Source organism: Acinonyx jubatus, chromosome C1 (assembly GCF_027475565.1).
Source record: "Acinonyx jubatus isolate Ajub_Pintada_27869175 chromosome C1, VMU_Ajub_asm_v1.0, whole genome shotgun sequence".
Lineage (NCBI taxonomy): Eukaryota > Metazoa > Chordata > Mammalia > Carnivora > Felidae > Acinonyx > Acinonyx jubatus.
The window spans coordinates 125787601-125804481 of record NC_069381.1 but is presented as its reverse complement, the minus strand read 5'-3'; the positions used below and the strand labels follow the sequence as shown (position 1 = coordinate 125804481).

The 16881-nt window shown below is 44.6% G+C and overlaps 1 protein-coding gene across 10 annotated transcripts in view; it reads right to left on the bottom strand.

Annotated features, from left to right (window-relative positions):
* THSD7B (thrombospondin type 1 domain containing 7B) overlaps positions 1-16881 on the bottom strand; it is a 1235876-nt gene that overhangs the window by 1171581 nt on the left and 47414 nt on the right. For 8 of the 10 annotated variants that reach the window (XM_053214974.1, XM_053214976.1, XM_053214972.1 and 5 more), the window contains one exon: positions 13043-13151. The exons of the other annotated variants lie outside the window; for them this stretch is intronic. The gene's annotated coding sequence lies outside the window, so the exon portion shown is untranslated. The remainder of the gene's footprint in view (positions 1-13042; positions 13152-16881) is intronic. 10 annotated transcript variants of the gene reach the window in all.

Here is a 16881-nt window from a genome sequence, read left to right as displayed (position 1 = left end):
ATAAAAACTAAACGTTCATCTTCACAGTCTCTCCTGCAGCCAGGGGTGGTCTTGTGACACAGTTCGGGCCAGTGAAACCCAGCCAAACATCCACAGGTGTTGCCTTTCCCCTTCTACCCTCTCCCCACAGTAAGTGACTAAAACCGCAGCCATTTAACCACCATTGGGTCTTAGCAGCCAAGGGAGCTGTAGAGAATCCAGCACCGACATCATGAGCCACCAAATCTGCCAATTATCCCCTCTCTGTAGCTCTCACGCTAGGTGAGACAAATAAGCATCCATCAGTTTAAGACACTGTGGTTGGGTTTTCTGTCACTTAAAGCTAAATTTAACCCTAAACAGGAGAACCTGGGCACACACAGGCACCCACATACAACACATACATGCAAACTAAAAAAATAAATACATACATACATACACATGAGAGATACATCAAAATGCATGGGTGGTGGGATTGTATGTCATTTTTATTTTCTTCCCTCTTTCCCGTTGATGTTTTAAAACCTTTTTCTGGGGGCGCCTGGGTGGTGCAGTCGGTTAAGCATCCGACTTCAGCCAGGTCACGATCTCACGGTCCGTGAGTTCGAGCCCCGCGTCGGGCTCTGTGCTGACAGCTCAGAGCCTGGAGCCTGCTTCAGATATTGTGTCTCCCTCTCTCTGACCCTCCCCCATTCATGCTCTGTCTTTCTCTGTCTCAAAAATAATAAAAATAAAACATTAAAAAATAAATAAAAAATAAAATCTTTTTCTGCACCAAACGTATTACTTTAGGATAAGAAAAAAAAAAAATGTATGAAAATTACTTTTTGATAGTGAAGCCCTAACTATGCTCCTGAGATGTAGACATGTTTCACAGCCTTCAATGGCTTTGTCTATGCTCTTTGTTCTATGGCTGGCTTAGCACACAACCAGTCTAAACCACTTCTAGGAAGATGGAACCCCAAAGAGACCAGATAAAACTCTATCAAGATAAACCGAGCAGGAACTGATAAGGAGCCGATTTTTCAGACATGAAAGGGCAGATGTTTATCATATTTGGGCTAAAATCTGCAAGGCCTAGAGACCAACAGGTATAATAGGAGAAAAGAGAAAAAAAATCAAGGATGGCTCAGTCTTTGGGCCCCAGATATTCCATGGAAAGTGATAGGACTAGGGAAGTTGGGAACCAGAACAAGCTTTGGCATGGGCAGAATCACGATCTCCATTTCTGGACAAGTTGAGCTTAAAGTTGATGGTGGGGCCGATTTCTGGGGCAGAAATCCAATAGGCTGATGATAGTTGTTCACCCAGTAAACCCTTATTGAACACCTAAAACACCTGAGCAGAATCACATGCTAATACACACTAATCACCAGTCTACACACAGAGACAAATAAGATATGGTGCCTGTTGGACTCGGCAGCTTGCAGTCTAGAGAAAGAGGAAAAATGTCAGCACCAACGGCACAGGAACTTAAAGAGCTATATGTTATAGTAAAGAACAGTTAACTCTCATTGGTTATCAAACATTTCACAAAGATGGTGGGCCTTGAACTGAGGCTTAAAGAATAAATACCTATGGGGCGCCTGGGTGGCTCAGTTGGTTAAGCCTCCAACTTTGGCTCAGGTCATGATCAGGACATGACACAGGCTCCAGCCCACAAGAGCAGATCCTGGGCAGATGTGATGGAAGAAGGGGCAAGGCCAGCTGGGGGAGTGATGGAATTCACAAGCAGAGGAATCCAAACTACAGGCAATGCCCCTAGGAAGGTTCTAAGAGGGTAGATGCATGATCCTACCTGTATTAGAGGACGATAAGCTTGGCTGTGAAGGCCAAGCTGCAGAGGCAGGATTATCAGAGGTGGGGAAACCAGTGATGAACCTACAGTAACTACCCAGGCAAGAAAGGAGAGACTTGAACTTGGGGAATTCAAGGGAATGGTTATGAGAGATTGGGCAGACACAGAATGATAGGACTTCCTGACTAACTGGGGGGATTTTTGAGTGAAAAACCGAGAGAAGTAAAAAAAAAAAAAAAAAAAAAAATGGTCAGCGTGGTACCTGAGAAGGTGAGGTATTTTCCCTAATAAAATCCTTGCAAACCAAATCCTGCTTTGGAGTCTATTTCTTTATCATAGACTAATACAGGCTTTTGTTGCTGCTGTATAATTTAAAAAAAATTTTTCTAGCTGTATTGAGATGTAACGGATGTGTAACATTGTGCTGTTTAAGATGTACAGTGACAATATCCTTCTATACTGCAGAATGTTAACCACAATAAGTTGAGTCAATACATCCTTCACCTCACATAATTACTATTTTATTGTGGTGGTGCTGGTAGTTTGACAAAATCTAAGTTTAACTCTCATAGCAACTTTCAAGTTCACAATACAGTATGTGTTAACTATAGTCACCTACTGTCCATTAGATCCCCGAAATGCATTCATCTTAGTTTGTACCTTTTGACCAACATCTCTCAGTTACCTCCACCCTCCAGTCCCAGGTAATCATCAATCACCTCTGCTTCTATGAGTTCAACATTTTCATATTTCACATCTACGTAGAATCGTCAAGTATTTGTTTTTCTCTGACTTATTTTATTTTGCATAATATCCATAAGTTCCATTCATGGTATCACAAATGATAAGGTTATTTCCTTCTTTTTATGGCTGAATAATATTCCATTGTGTGTGTATCTCCAATGTGTATCACATTTGAGATATATATGTAGTTAGATGTTTTCTTTACCCATTCACCCGTCAATGGACAATGAAGTTGCTCCCACATTTGGCTATTGTGAATACAGATGCAATGAACATGAACATGGGAAAGCACATATCTCTTCAAGAGGGTGGTTTCATTTCCTTTGAATATATACCCAGAATTGAGATTACCAAATCAGATGGTAGTTCTATTTTTAACGTTTTAAGGAACCTCTATACTATTTTCTGTAGTGGCTGCACCACTTTGCATTTCCACCAATAGTGTGCAAGGGTTCCCTTTTGTCAACATCCTCAACAGAATTTATCTTGTTAGAATTGCCATTCTGACAGGTATGATGCAGTATCTCATTGTGGTTGTGATTTCTATTTCCCTGATGATTAGCGATGTTGAGCATCTTTTGTTTGTTTGCCCTTGAGTTGTATGAGTCCTTTATATATTTACAATATTAACTTAACCCCTTATCAGATACATGGTTTGAAAATATTTTCTCCCACCTATTGGTTGCCTCTTTAATTTTGCTGATTGTTTCTTGGTCTCTGCAGAAGCTTTTCAGTTTGATGTAGTCTCTTCACTGATTTTTGCTTTGGTTGTTTGTGCTTTTGGTGCCCTACACACACACACACACACACACACACACACACACACTCATTGCCACAATCAATGTTAAGGAGATTTTCCCCTATGTTTTCTCCTAGGAGTTACACAGTTTCAAGTCTTACGCTTAAGTCTTAATCCATTTTGAGTTAATTTTTATGAGTGACATGAGATAGGGGCCCAATTTCATTATTTTGTCTATAAATATTCAGTTTTACCAACATCATTCCTTGAAAAGATTACCATTTCTCTATTGCATATTCTTTGGTTCCTTCTTATCATAGATTAGACAACCATGTATGTATGGGCTTATTTCTAGATTCTGGATTCTTTTCTTCAGTCTTCGTGTCTTTTTATGTCAGTATATTACTGTTTTGATTCCTATAGCTTTGTAATATATAAATTGAAATCATGAAGTGTGATACCTCCCACTTTGTTCTTTCTTAAGATTGCTTTGGCTGTTTGGAGTCTTCTGTGGTTCCATACAATTTTAGGATTGTTTTTCTATATTGGAAAAATGCCACTGGAAATTTCACACAGATTTCATTGAATCTATAGATGGTGTCAGGTAGTATGGAGATTTTAACATGAACTGTTTCAAACGATAAACATGGAATAATTTTCTCTTTGTTTTTTTTCTTCAATTTCTTCCATCAGTGCTTTATACTTTTCAGGGTAGAGATCTTTCAACTCTTTGGTCAATTTATTCCTAAGTATTGTATTGCTTTTGATCTATTATAACTGGATCTTTTTTTCTTTTACAGATAGTTGTTAGTGTGTAGAAATGCTACTGATTTTTGTATGTTGATTTTATATCCTACTGATTTATATCCCACTGATTTTATATCCTAAAATCTTATATTGATTGCATGTTGATTTTATATCCTAGAACTTTACTGATGGGAGGGGGCATGTGGCATCTCTGAGTCTAGAGGGGCGTGATGTTTTGTCAGTTCGGGCCACTGGGGTCCACAACATTGGCAACCGTGTGATATCTGGCGCATGCTGTGGGGGTCCACAGTGGCTACAAAGGCTATTGGGGTCCTCCTCGATGCCTCTAGGTCCAGGGACCAGGGCTGGCGTGGTAGTGGCTATGAGTATGTGGTGGTGTATACACACCCAGATACAGAAGCCAGCTGCAGGTGCCTGCATAATGGCAGGGGTCAGAAACACACATAATGGTAAGGGCCATGGCTGGCCACAAGGACTGGGGTCAACTGTGGGTGCACCGGCAGCTGCAAGGGCCCCGACTGTTGGCATGTACTCCTGTGGCCATAGGGTCTCACCATGAGCATGCACACAGCAATCAAGGCTGGTGACGAGAGTCAGGCCAACAGAGTAAAGGTGCACAGCTGAAGGGGCTTAGTTGCAGGTGAACCCACCAGTAGTGCAGGCCAGTGACAGGAGTCAGGGCCAGTTTCAGGCTGACAAGCAGCTGTGGGGACCCCCGAGGTTGGCATGCACTCCTGTGGCTGTCGGGTCCCACCACAGGCACACGGCAGTGGAGACCAGACCAGTAACAGGAATCGGACAGGAGGCATGCAGGTGCACAGCTGAAGGGGCTAGCTACAGGTGAGCTGCATAACGCAGGCAAGGGACAGCAGATGGGGCTGGGGCTGGGCCCTCAGCAAGCCGGAGGGGCCTTGGCTATAGCATGCACTTCCACAGCTGCATGGCCTCATCATACGTTCACACACAACAATAAAGGCAGGTGACAGGAGTCCAGCCTGTGACGTGCAGGTGCCCAGCAAGTGCACACATAGCAGTGAGGTCAGCCATGGGGGTCTAGGCTGTCACCTTGCACTTGTACAACACAGGCAGCGGGGCTGGCCGCCGGTGCAGAGCCCAGGCTCCAGAGGGTGGTGGTAGGGGGAGCGGTAGAGGGCAGGGAGGGACTCAAGCACAAACACAAATATCTGTGGGGCGAACACCAGTACATCTGCGGAGGGTTTGTTAGTTTCTTCAGTGGCTGGCATCCTCTACAGAGCAGGTCACTGGGAACTGTGGTCTCTCCTGCTGTGTGGCTGGTATTGGCAGCCTCTGCTGTTCCTTGTCTCTATACAGCTCAGCTTTGCTAGTTTCTAGGTGGAGTGAAACCCAAGCATATCCTGGGTGCAGTGCCCCAGAAACCTGGGGAAGCTGGTCACACACGCCCTTTTCCAGTGAGGGAAATTCTTCCTAGGTGGGGATTCTCTCTTGGCACTGAACAGATTCAGCCTGGAAGATGAGATGACGCAGACAAAACGAAGCTGTTCTTCCTTCCCTTTTTTGTGTGCTTATTGCCGGGTGTTTTGTTCTCAGGTGTTGCATAGCTGAAGTTTCCTAAGTGGACTCCAGAACTCTCCCAGGGCTATTTTTGTTCATGGATAGCCACCTAACAGTTGATCTTTGTGGAAGGGTGGAGGATGGGGTCTCCTACTCCAGCATCTTGGTGACATCACCTCCCTAACACAGGATCATATATTACCCCAACCCCTGTTACACAACAAATGTTCAGTAAATTAATAAAGAACAAGGGAATCAATCAATAAACATAGACATTCCTACAAAGTTTTTTTTAAGGCAATAAAAGAACAAAGGAATCACAAAGAACAACTTCTCCTCCAGGGCTCCTGGCTGGCTCAGTCAGTAGACCATGCAACTCTTAATCTCAGGGTCATGAGTTCAAGCCCCAGGTTTGGCATGGAGCCTAGTTTAAAAAAAAAAAAAAAAGCAACTTCTCTTCCTACTCTTGCCTCTAATCAGTCCACCTGCTTCTTCTGTTTATCTGAATCCTTCATTTTTTCAACAGGCTGCTTTGGCAAAAAAAGCTGACTTTGCACCCTTTGTATTGCTCCACCAATTCTCCCTGGGATGCAGTGGCCTGCAAAGCTTTTTACTAACAAATTAGTCCCTGAGTGCCAACGAGAGAAGTCCTTGTTGTCAGGCTGGCAGATGGATGGTTTCTCCGATCTGACAGACGGACCAAACCTACACACCACTGCTTGGGCTCGGCATCTGTTGCATCAAAGCCCCTGGAGGACCGTGCCCTTCTCCCGTGTGCCTTCAGCAACTTTTTTTTTTTTTTTTTTTTATGTCAAAAGCCATCTTTTGAATCTTCCATAGCAGTTCCAGATTTGGCAGATTTATGCTCAGCATGTCAAGATCCAGGAACTCATTATGACACAGAAGGTCGTTTATTCAGTAAAACCACAAAAGCATACATGAAAAGAGAAGCCAATGGCCACATGGTAACAAGGTATATAAAACAGCAGGAACCACACACACTGCAATCCCATTAGGAAAATAGGAGGTGATTAAGGGGGAAAAACAAACAGCTTTAAAGCTTTCCCGTGGAATGACTGCAGTCTTTCCCTGAGTCATTGTTTATGAAAATAAATTCACTTATTTCCAGCAAGCTACACTAAAAATACACATATACAAAAGGCCTGGGGGTTGCCTAGGGGGCTCAGTCGGTTAAGCGTCGACTTCGGCTCAGGTCATGATCTCACGGTCCATGAGTTCGAGCCCCGCGTCGGGCTCTGTGCTGACAGCTCAGAGCCTGGAGCCTGCTTCAGATTCTGTGTCTCCCTCTCTCTGACCCTCCCCTGTTCATGCTCTGTCTCTCTCTGTCTCAAAAATAAATAAAAAAAAAAACATTTAAAAATTAAAAAAAATAATAAAGAACAAAAGGCCTGGGCTTCTTTCCCAGTTGTTTGGATTCTCATATTAATTCAGTCCAGGTCAGTGGTTCAACTCTCGTGTAGCCTGGGTAGTTTCACCAAGGAAAACTCAGTGCACAAGCCAGATCACTGTGCTGCCTGAAGTCAGTCTTCCCTGCAAGCCATCACTGGCTACCGGCCTCATAGGTGGACAAGCAACCCTTCCCCAGTCTGGAAAAGCAACACCAAATCTTTGTGCTTTAAACGCAATGAGTTGTCATGACCTTTTTTATTTATGCCATGTTATGGGCTGAATTGTGTCCCTCCTACAATTCATATGATGAAGGTTTAACCCCCAGTACCTCAGAATGTGACTTCCTTTGCACACAGCATCTTTGAAGATGCTAATTAAGTTAAAGTGGAGTCAGCAAGGTGGACCTTAATCCAGTATGACTGGTGTCCCTTTAAGAAGAGGAAATTTGAGGGGCGCCTGGGTGGCTCAATCGGTTAAGCATCCGACTTCGGCTCAGGTCATGATCTCACGGTCCGTGAGTTCGAGCCCCGCGTCGGGCTCTGGGCTGATGATGGCCCAGAGCCTGGAGTCTGCTTCCGATTCTGTGTCTCCCTCTCTCTCTGACCCTCCCCCGCTCATGCTCTGCCTCTCTCTGTCTCAAAAATAAATAAACGTTAAAAAAAAAAAAAAGAAGAAGAGGAAATTTGAACACAGACACAGAGAAAAGACAATATGAAAACACAGGTGAGACCATGGCCATCTATAAGCCAAGGGGAGAGCACTCAGAAGGAACCAATCCTGCTGACACCCTGCTCTCAGATTTCCAACCTCCAGAACTGTGAGACAATAAATTTCCGTCATGTAAACCACCCAACAAAGGGTGTTGTGTTTTTGCAGCCCTGACAAGCTAATACATGCCACGTTTCCTTTATCCAACTTTGCATCTCCAACAGAATGTAAACTCCAGAAAAGCAAGGGTTTTTGTAGGTCTGGACCCCTACCCTAGTCTCAGCATCTAAAATAATCCAAGTACAGAACTGGCATTCAATAAATATTTGCTGAAAAATGACTTACATGACTTCAGTTCAAAACCATATTGAAATAGCCAAATTATGGAAAGAGCCTAAATGTCCATCAACAGACGAATGGATAAAGAAGATGTGGTTTATATATACAATGGAATACTACTTGCCAATGAGAAAGAATGAAATTCTGCCTTTTGCAGCAACACGGATGGAACTGGAGGGAACTATGCTGAGTGAAATAAGTCAGAGAAAGACATATCATATGTTTTCACTCTATGTGGATCTTGAGAAACTTAACAGAAGACCATGATGAGAGGGAAGTGAAAAAAAATAGTTACAAACAGAGAGGGAGGGGGGCAAACCATAAAAGACTCTTAAATACAGAGAACAAACTGATGGTGGATGGGGAGTGAGGGAAATGGGTGATGGGCACTGAGGAGGGCATTTGTTGGGATGAGCATTTGTTGTATGTAAGAGATGAACCACGGGAATCTACCCCAAAAACCAAGAGCACACTTTACACACTGTATGTTAGCCAATTTGACAATAAATTATATTTTAAAAAAATATGTTGAGCTACTCTTCCCTCCCCTCCTACTCCACTCAAGTCAAATCCTGGTCATATTGTTGGAAAAAAGATTCAGAAAATCCAGACTGCCAAAGGCAATACACCACATCCATTTTTGCCCAGCAGATATCTAATCCGATCGGATGGGCACCATTCTCTGAACCTGCTTTCTCTTGGATACACAACCACTGGCAACAGATTCTGACCCATCAAACTCAGAAGAAACATTCCTCTTTTGTTCAGTTTTGCTGTGGCAAATCCACAGTATCAAGAGTCACCTCCAACCTGAAATACTCAGTGACCACACAGGAGCCAAAGCGTCCTGTCTCAATCTTATCCAAAATGCCCACCTATCCATCAGTCAAGGGAGCTTTCACCAATGGCCACCTCCATCACTGACTCAAACCTCAAATATCCTCCAATTCAATTTAACAAGTTTTTATTGAGCATCTATTCTGTTTGGCAATACACAAAGAAAAACAAAGTGGAAGAAATAGATATAGAAAGCATGATCCCAGCCCTCAAGCATAACATGGCTGAGCTGCAGGAAGAAACCAAGAAAGCATGTGGCCTGGAGACAGAAAGAAACCAGGAATGGAGTCAGGAGATGGACCAGCCAGGGGAAGTCCTTTCCCTCTGCAAAACTGGGAGGGTAAGTGAGGTTTCCCAGCAGGTCTCTTCCAGTCTATCAGGCTATGGATCTGTGACTATTAGGACAGGCTGCCCTTGTTTGGTTGAAGGGACAAAGAGACCCAAGCCAGTTACCTCCAGGAAGGGGTGGGGGAAGAAAGTTATTGTCAGACACAGCAAGGCTGATGTGAACCCAGAAACCCCAAGAACAAGAGGTTTGGGGGCCAGCTCTTGATCTCCCTCTCTCCTCCCCTCTGGCATTCATGATTCACTCTGTGAACCACACAGTTCTCTCTGCCAACATATTCCTATCTTCTGCTACTTCATCATCTTATTTTACACATGGCTTTGGCCATGACTCTGTCCTGACTCTACCTCAGTACATCCCTGGTCAATCTTCCTCATGTTTACTACCTCAGATTCCTGAGAAAGAACAACTAATTGCTCTCACTCATCTGTTGACACCACATCATAATCATAATCTACGGTGGCCTGGCCATGCCTGTGTCAGGCCTCACCCCCCCCCCCCCCTGCAAGCTACTGATATGATGGGGCTGGGGCACAGGCCATGCCTGGCATTAAGCCTGGCAGTTGAGGCAGAAGTGGTGGCCAGGCAGCATCCCTTAGAAGGGGACACAGTGGGCAGGGGGTAAGGATTTGGAAGTCAAAGGCCATGATATATGATATAGTCAACAAGTGCCTAACAACGTACATTATCCAGAATGCAGGTTGGATTGTCCCCTAAGTGATAGCACTTAATCTCCTATAACCTCCCTCCTGCACCAACAATTAGACTGTACCAGGTGTGTGGGTCTTAACCCTCTGACTTAAGTCTTCCAGAGATGGGGAAAGAAGAAGCAGTCAGTCCCATGGCCATGAGTAATCCTAGGGCTATCCCACTGATGGGTCATGCCTCTATGCACAGTGAGGACTGGCATCAGACACAAAGACCCCTGAATTACAAATGAGAGTCCTCAGCAATTTGTATGACCTTGAGAAAAATCACTTAACCTTTTGGACCTTGATTTCTCACTTGTAAAGAAAATAACATCTTCCCTATATCCTCTATAGAATTATAATGAGGAACAAAGGAGAAAACAAATTAAAAATTGCTTTTAAAGGCATAAAGTCCTAAATGCATTTAAATAAGCTAACAATAACTTCAGTGAAATCAGAAAATAGAGTCTATAGAAAATATAGGCATAGAAGAAAAAAAAACACAAGACTAGAAGGAAATACACCAAAATGGTCAATTATCTGCAGTAGATAATGGTAGTTATTTCTGGATGGTAAGATATGGGTGATTTTCACTTTTCATACTTTTATCCTATATTCTTCAAATTTTCTGTATCAAATGTACTAGTGTGATAACTATAAAAATATTCCATTAAAAAATGTATGCGTCAAGGAGATCTCACTTTCTTCCCTGGCTATGTTAGTTGCGTTCTGGACATTTTATTGTTTTGTTTCTAAGTGTTTCACTTAGAGGCTGAGCAAAGGAAATAAAAGAAGGTCAGCTTCAAACCAGTCAATTTCTGCTGCACGTTAGCACTCCTTTGAAAGGATTCAAAGGCAAAAAGATGCTGAAAGGTCCCAGCTGAAATGAGGCTTACATGGTGTGTTTGCATTTCAACTATTGGGGCTGCCCTTGCTCTCACTTTAACTCCGCTGCGAAGAATTTAATTCTGCTATGCTGTTTCATCTCATTTAGGGAGCCCACACGACGCTGTGGTGAAAATTATCTCAAGAAAAATGTTCTCAGATCCTCAAGTAAAAAGGTACAATGTGAAAGTTTTATGCATTCATAAAGGGGTACTGCATACCTGGAGCCAATATGTCAGCAATGGTAATAAAAATACTCACTTTTGTAGCTGAACTAAATATACCTTGAGTCCCTACTTTGTGCCACACTGTGTGCTAAACAGAATACAACAGTGACAAAGAGACCCAGTCCCCCAGCACCTAACACAATGGCTGCATACATAGGAAGCTCCCAATGGACAGTCACCAAAAGAATGAATATATGAGCATTTCTGCCTCTGTGGGTGTCCTCTCACCCACAAATGTGGGCGGGGCTAAGGAAAAGAGGCAGGTAATCTGGGATGAGCCAACTGTGTGCCCCATTCACCAACTCCACCCCTCAAAACTGGGTCGGGGGAGGGGGCGCGGGGGCAAACATTCTTTATCCCTTTGGAATCAAATTAAAATCAAAAATAAAGGAGAGAAATCAGTGTCTCAAAAGTTTAACTGAGCACAAGATAGAACATTAGATGATACTAAGGAATCGCTGTTTAAATAAGTTTTTTGAAGGGATAAGGTTATTGTGCTTATGTTTTTTTTTTTAAGTTCTTAATGCCCGCTGAAGCAGTTAAGGATGAAATCATGTAAATCTAGTATTTGCTTTAAAATAATCTGAAGGGGCGCTTAGGTGGCTCAGTCGGTTAAATGTCCCAACTGTGGCTCAGGTCACGATCTCACGGTTCGCAGGTTCGAGCCCTGCATCGGGATCTATGCTGACAGCTCAGAGCCTGGAGCCTGCTTCAGATTCCGTCTCCCTCTCTCTGCGCCTCCCACACTCAAGTTCTCTCTCTTTCTCAAAAAGAAAAACATTAAAAAATAATAATAAAATAAAATAATCTGGAGACAATGGACAAATGGGGATCTAGGACACAAGAACTACAAGATCAGCTAGACTGGCCACCGGTTGGTAAATGTGGAAGCCAGGTAACACAGATACCAGAGGTTCCCAGACTTGTCAGTACATGTGACCTAGCCAGGAAGCTTCAAAAATACTGATGCCTGTGTTCCAACCCCAGAGACTGAGAGTTAAATGGTCTGGGAGGGTGCCTCAGCATTAGGATTTCTGAAAGATCCCTAAGTGATTCTAATACGCAGGAACCAGTGGTCTATACCAGTCTCTATACTCTTGAGTATATCAGACAATTTGCAAAATAAAACTTTTTTTTTAACCTAATGAGAACAAAAGGTAGTTGAGCATCTGGGGATGGAGGGTTCACTGCCCCCCCCCCCCCCCCCCCCCCCCGTGCATTAGGCCCAGGCCCCGCACCCCAGCTGTCTCCAAACCTCTTGGTTCCTAAAGCTGGGTGGGAACCTGCGCAGGAGGGCACAACCACATCAACCCACCATCACCTACAAATGGCCCCATTCTCAAGCCCCTAAAAGGCAGGAGCCCTTGAGTGTGGCCATTCCCCTGCATTTTCAAGTCTGGACCTGACAATGCAGGCTCCCCGCCCCTCCCTCCCCCCACCCTTCTTTTACTTTGCTACCGAACACACTCGAACACTGGTCTCCCTTGGCTCCTTCTTTTGTGACATGAATTATCCACTTTCACCTCCTGCCAGGAAGGGGAGGCGAGGACTTCCTAACAGCCCCATGATTGGTATTAATCATCCTCAGATGGATGGATGTTTTTTACCTACTCATTTCCAGCAGGACCTGCAAAGCCCTCTCACCTGGCTTCCCACACACCCCCATGGACAGGCACATCTTGCTGGAGAGTGCTTCATTTTAACCAGAATGTCTCAATAGTAGGTTTCATGTTCTCAGCTGTGCTCACAGTGGGGATGTGATTTTCCTTCATGAAAATGCCATTATTACAGAGCTGCAGGCTGAGTCCTACCAACAATAGGCCTCTATTATTTGTGGGGAAATGGTACTTTGGAGAAGGATTTGCACGTGGTTCTCTAAAATGAGCCAAGTGTGGCTGACAATCAAAGGCTTGCATACAACCTGTAACTTCAGCCACACTCCCAGACGTTCCAGGGGCCCGTGGTCATGGCCAGAACCTCTCTCTGAAGGTGAGAGGACCCCCAAGACCTAACAGAAAACCCAGTGAACTAAATCCTGACCTTACATCTGTGGCTCCAACAAGTGTTCTCTTTCCTTCATTCTTCTTTATTGAGCCCTTCAGAAATATCTGTCACTGTTGGGGGAACAACCTGGGAGGCCATCTCAGCCCTGAAGAAAAGGAAATAGGTATTAAGTACCCATCAGGTGCCACTGCTGTAGACACTTTGCATTAGAGATTGCACACCCCATTCCAATGTCCATAGGTTTAGGGATGGAAAGCGAACAAGAAAGCAAATTGAATGGGGTGTACAGTCTAAAGAAGGGAGCCACTACTTTGTTTTAAACCAGTGTTTCGAGCAGTAAAATTGGTTCAGTGTAGCCAGATCGATATATATTTTTTCAGAGAAGCTGGAAACATGGAATTCCAAGTGAAATCATTCCATTTTTAAATGAAGGCAAAGAATTCCATTCTTAGAAAAACCATGGTGGCAAACACTAAACATTCCAAACTACAAACATGGTTGGGCTGGACCACCCCTACCCCCACCCCTGGGTTGAAATCTGCTACTTCTGCTTGATACATTGTGTCTCTAAGCTCCTTCCCTGAACACCCCTTAGCCAGTCCCCTGGCCCCAAGGTACCCATGCAAACTTGTTAGTGTGTTTCTCCTGCTGCACGGAAGAGGTTGCTACACATATCAGTCCCCACACTGGATGGTAAGGGACTTATGGTCTTGGCACCCTCAGAACCCAGCTTGTGCCCAGCATATTGGTCTTGAGTGAATGAATGAATCCGCATTTCATTTACTCTTCAGCCCCTGATGCTGGTGTTCTCATCCCCCATCACACAGACAAGGAAACAAGCCTCAGACAGGGCAAGGGACTTGTCCTAAACCCCCAGTCCCCACTCATGCCAATCTAACCCCAAGCCTGTGCTCTCCATGCCCCACGGGCACTTCTTCCTCTCCTGTCATTTTTCTTTGCACTTGCAAGCATTTTGTACCTGCTGAAAGCCACAGTCCTGGCTTGAGATACAAACAGCACGTTAAAATCACGTCAAAAGTCCTCCACTTTCCTTCCCAGCGTGTCACCAAGCCACTCACTGAGTTATTTACTGTTGGGGACTGTGACCCCTTGCTGGGTCAAGGCTCAGCAAATCAGTAATTTTAAGATGCCTGTTAAATATCCAACAGCTGGTGCCTGTTACCTGGAGTCACCCTCCCCCCATCACTTAGGAGTTTTCAAACAACACAGAACATCTCCTGTTATGCCTCAGGCCTCAATTATTCGAAAGAAAGTATCACCAAAACATTGCTCTCCCGCCAAAAAAAAAAATAAATAAATAAAGGAAAATAGAAGAGCTCACGAAAATTACTCCTGAAGACACGTGCACACACTCAAACGCCCGCCTTCCTGGGAGAGATGCACTAGAGCCCCAGGGGAAGTGGCTGTGGCCACTCCAGTCACGGAGGGGCGGGGGAGGGGCGAGGTGGGGAGGGGGCTTGCTCACCTTCCCTGCATGCAGGCTCTGGGAAACTGACCCGCCGGGTTGAGTTCTAGCCTGGGCATCATCGGGAACCCCACCACCTCCTCCGGGCACCCCCAAACCCTGCAAAAGCATGGGGTCCCTCACACCCCTTGATCGAACTCCCCGGGTGCCGCGGGCTGCCTGCTGTTCGCACTCCTGGCTGCCCAAATCCAAGTGCCTGGCCTGCCACCTTGTGGACACTACGGGGAAAACACGCCGGTGGGCCGGCTCCAAATGCCCTCTGTCTGCGGATTATCACCCTCCACTTTGAGAGGGCAGCAAGGGATGGGAATACAGATGAAGAGCAGATTAATTCGACAAAATTAAAGAGAACCCATGAGGAGGATTTGCGGATCATTTTTCTTCCACATAATTAGAGCTTTACATCAGGGAGGGTGCAAGTTTTAAATGCTCTAAATCCACACCACAGAGACCTCTTTAAAGACTGTGTAGCCCAGTGGTTACTATAATTTGGTGGGTGTCACTATCTTCCAGGGAGATGTTTTTAAATGCAAATACCCCACCCACTGCAATCTATTTACTCAGAATCCAGGTCCAGCATCATTTATATATTTTTATTGTGACAAAAATCATATAACATAAAATTTACCACCTTAACTATTTTTTTTTTTTTTAACATCCAGTGAGGTGCATACTAGACCCCTCTGGGCTGCCTGGAATGAAGGCACCATTTTCTGTCCCCCCAAAATGCACCAGCCAAATAAGTGGAAGAGGGGAAATGCAGCCTGCATTCTGCTTCCCTTCCCAGGTCTCCTGACTCAGGACTCTATCCCCCGCAGGAAAACTCACTTAGCCTAAGTAAATCTGAAAGTGGTGATATTTCCTAATTCTCACAAAGATCCTGTATATCCTTGTAACCTGCAAAACCAGAGACCCATGGGGAATGTGTGTGAAGGCCACCAGGAATCACTTGTACCAAATGGAAGGCACTGGGAAATCTGACATGGCATTCTAGTCATTTTGAAGTTAGGATTATTGAGAGCCTTCTGTTTTGTTGACAAGGACTGAGACCATACAAACCCCACAGGCCAAGGTGAGCTAGGAAAATATGTTCACGCGGGAAGTTTGGAACACCGCTCTTCCTACTCTACTGTTTTCCAGGAGTTAGGCAAGCGCAGCAGCCCCTCTGGCAACCCCAAAGCCTGATTTGGTTGTACTTCTCCAGGTGATATGACAGTTACGGTCCTGGAGTGAGAGAGGTTGACAGCGTCCCTTCCAGATAATCATGTCTTAGAAAGTTTATCTCCCACATACAGAATCATTCCAAAGACTGAGCTGGGTGAGGATTTATCTCTTAGCTTTTTTACAGTGCGTGCTCAATACTCAGGTCGTGGGACGAGGCAGGAACCACCCTAACTCTTTTTAAATGTATAGTTCAGTGTTCAGTATATTCACTACGTTAGATGCCTCATATAGGCACAGTCATGTGGTATTTGTCTTTTTGTGTCTGGCCTATTTCACCTAGCATAATGTCCTCAAGTTCCATCTATGTTGTAGCCTGTGACAGGATTTTTTCCTTGTTGAGACTGACTGACATTCCACTGACTGACTGACATACCTCAGTTCGTTTGTCCACTCATCTGTCAGTGGACATTTGGGATGCTTCCAGCTTTTGCCTATTGTGAATAATGCTGCTGTGAATATGGGTGTGCAACTATTGCCTTGAGACCTTGCTAATTTCAAACACTGACTAGTGCTACAAAGAAAACCAACGAGATTCAGTGACAGAGTGACTCAGAGTGGCAGCTCCTATAACAATGACAGTGATACTTTTTTAAATTTTTTTAAACTTTTTTTTTTTTTTTGAGAGAGAGAGAGACGGAAAGATTGTGAGCAGGGAGGGGCAGGGAGAGAGGGAGACACAGAATCCGAAGCAGCCTCCAGGCTCTGAGCTGTTAGCACAGAGCCCAACAAGAGGCTCGAACTCACGAACCGTGAGATCATGACCTGAGCTGAAGTGGGACACTCAACCGATTTAGCCACCCAGATGCCCCAACAATGACAGTCATACTTAAATGTAACATTGTGCCCCAGGCAATGTCCTAAGGGCTCCATTTATATCAACTTCTATAAACTGCAGGATATAAGGATATAAGGATGTCACAATCCTGATTTACAGCTGAGCAAGAGAGGAAACGTGGAGCAGTTCAGTGCTTGCTGAATATTACACAACCAGGACATGATAGAGCCAAGAAGGAAGCCAGGCAGGAGGGCTCCGGAGTCCCAGAAGGCAGGCAACATCTGAGCTGAGACATGAATGGCAAAGAGGAGTCAGCCAAGAACAGTTGTGGGATAGAGCATTCCCAGGCAGCAAATGCAAAGGGGCAAGAGCCAGCTTCCAGTACTGAAA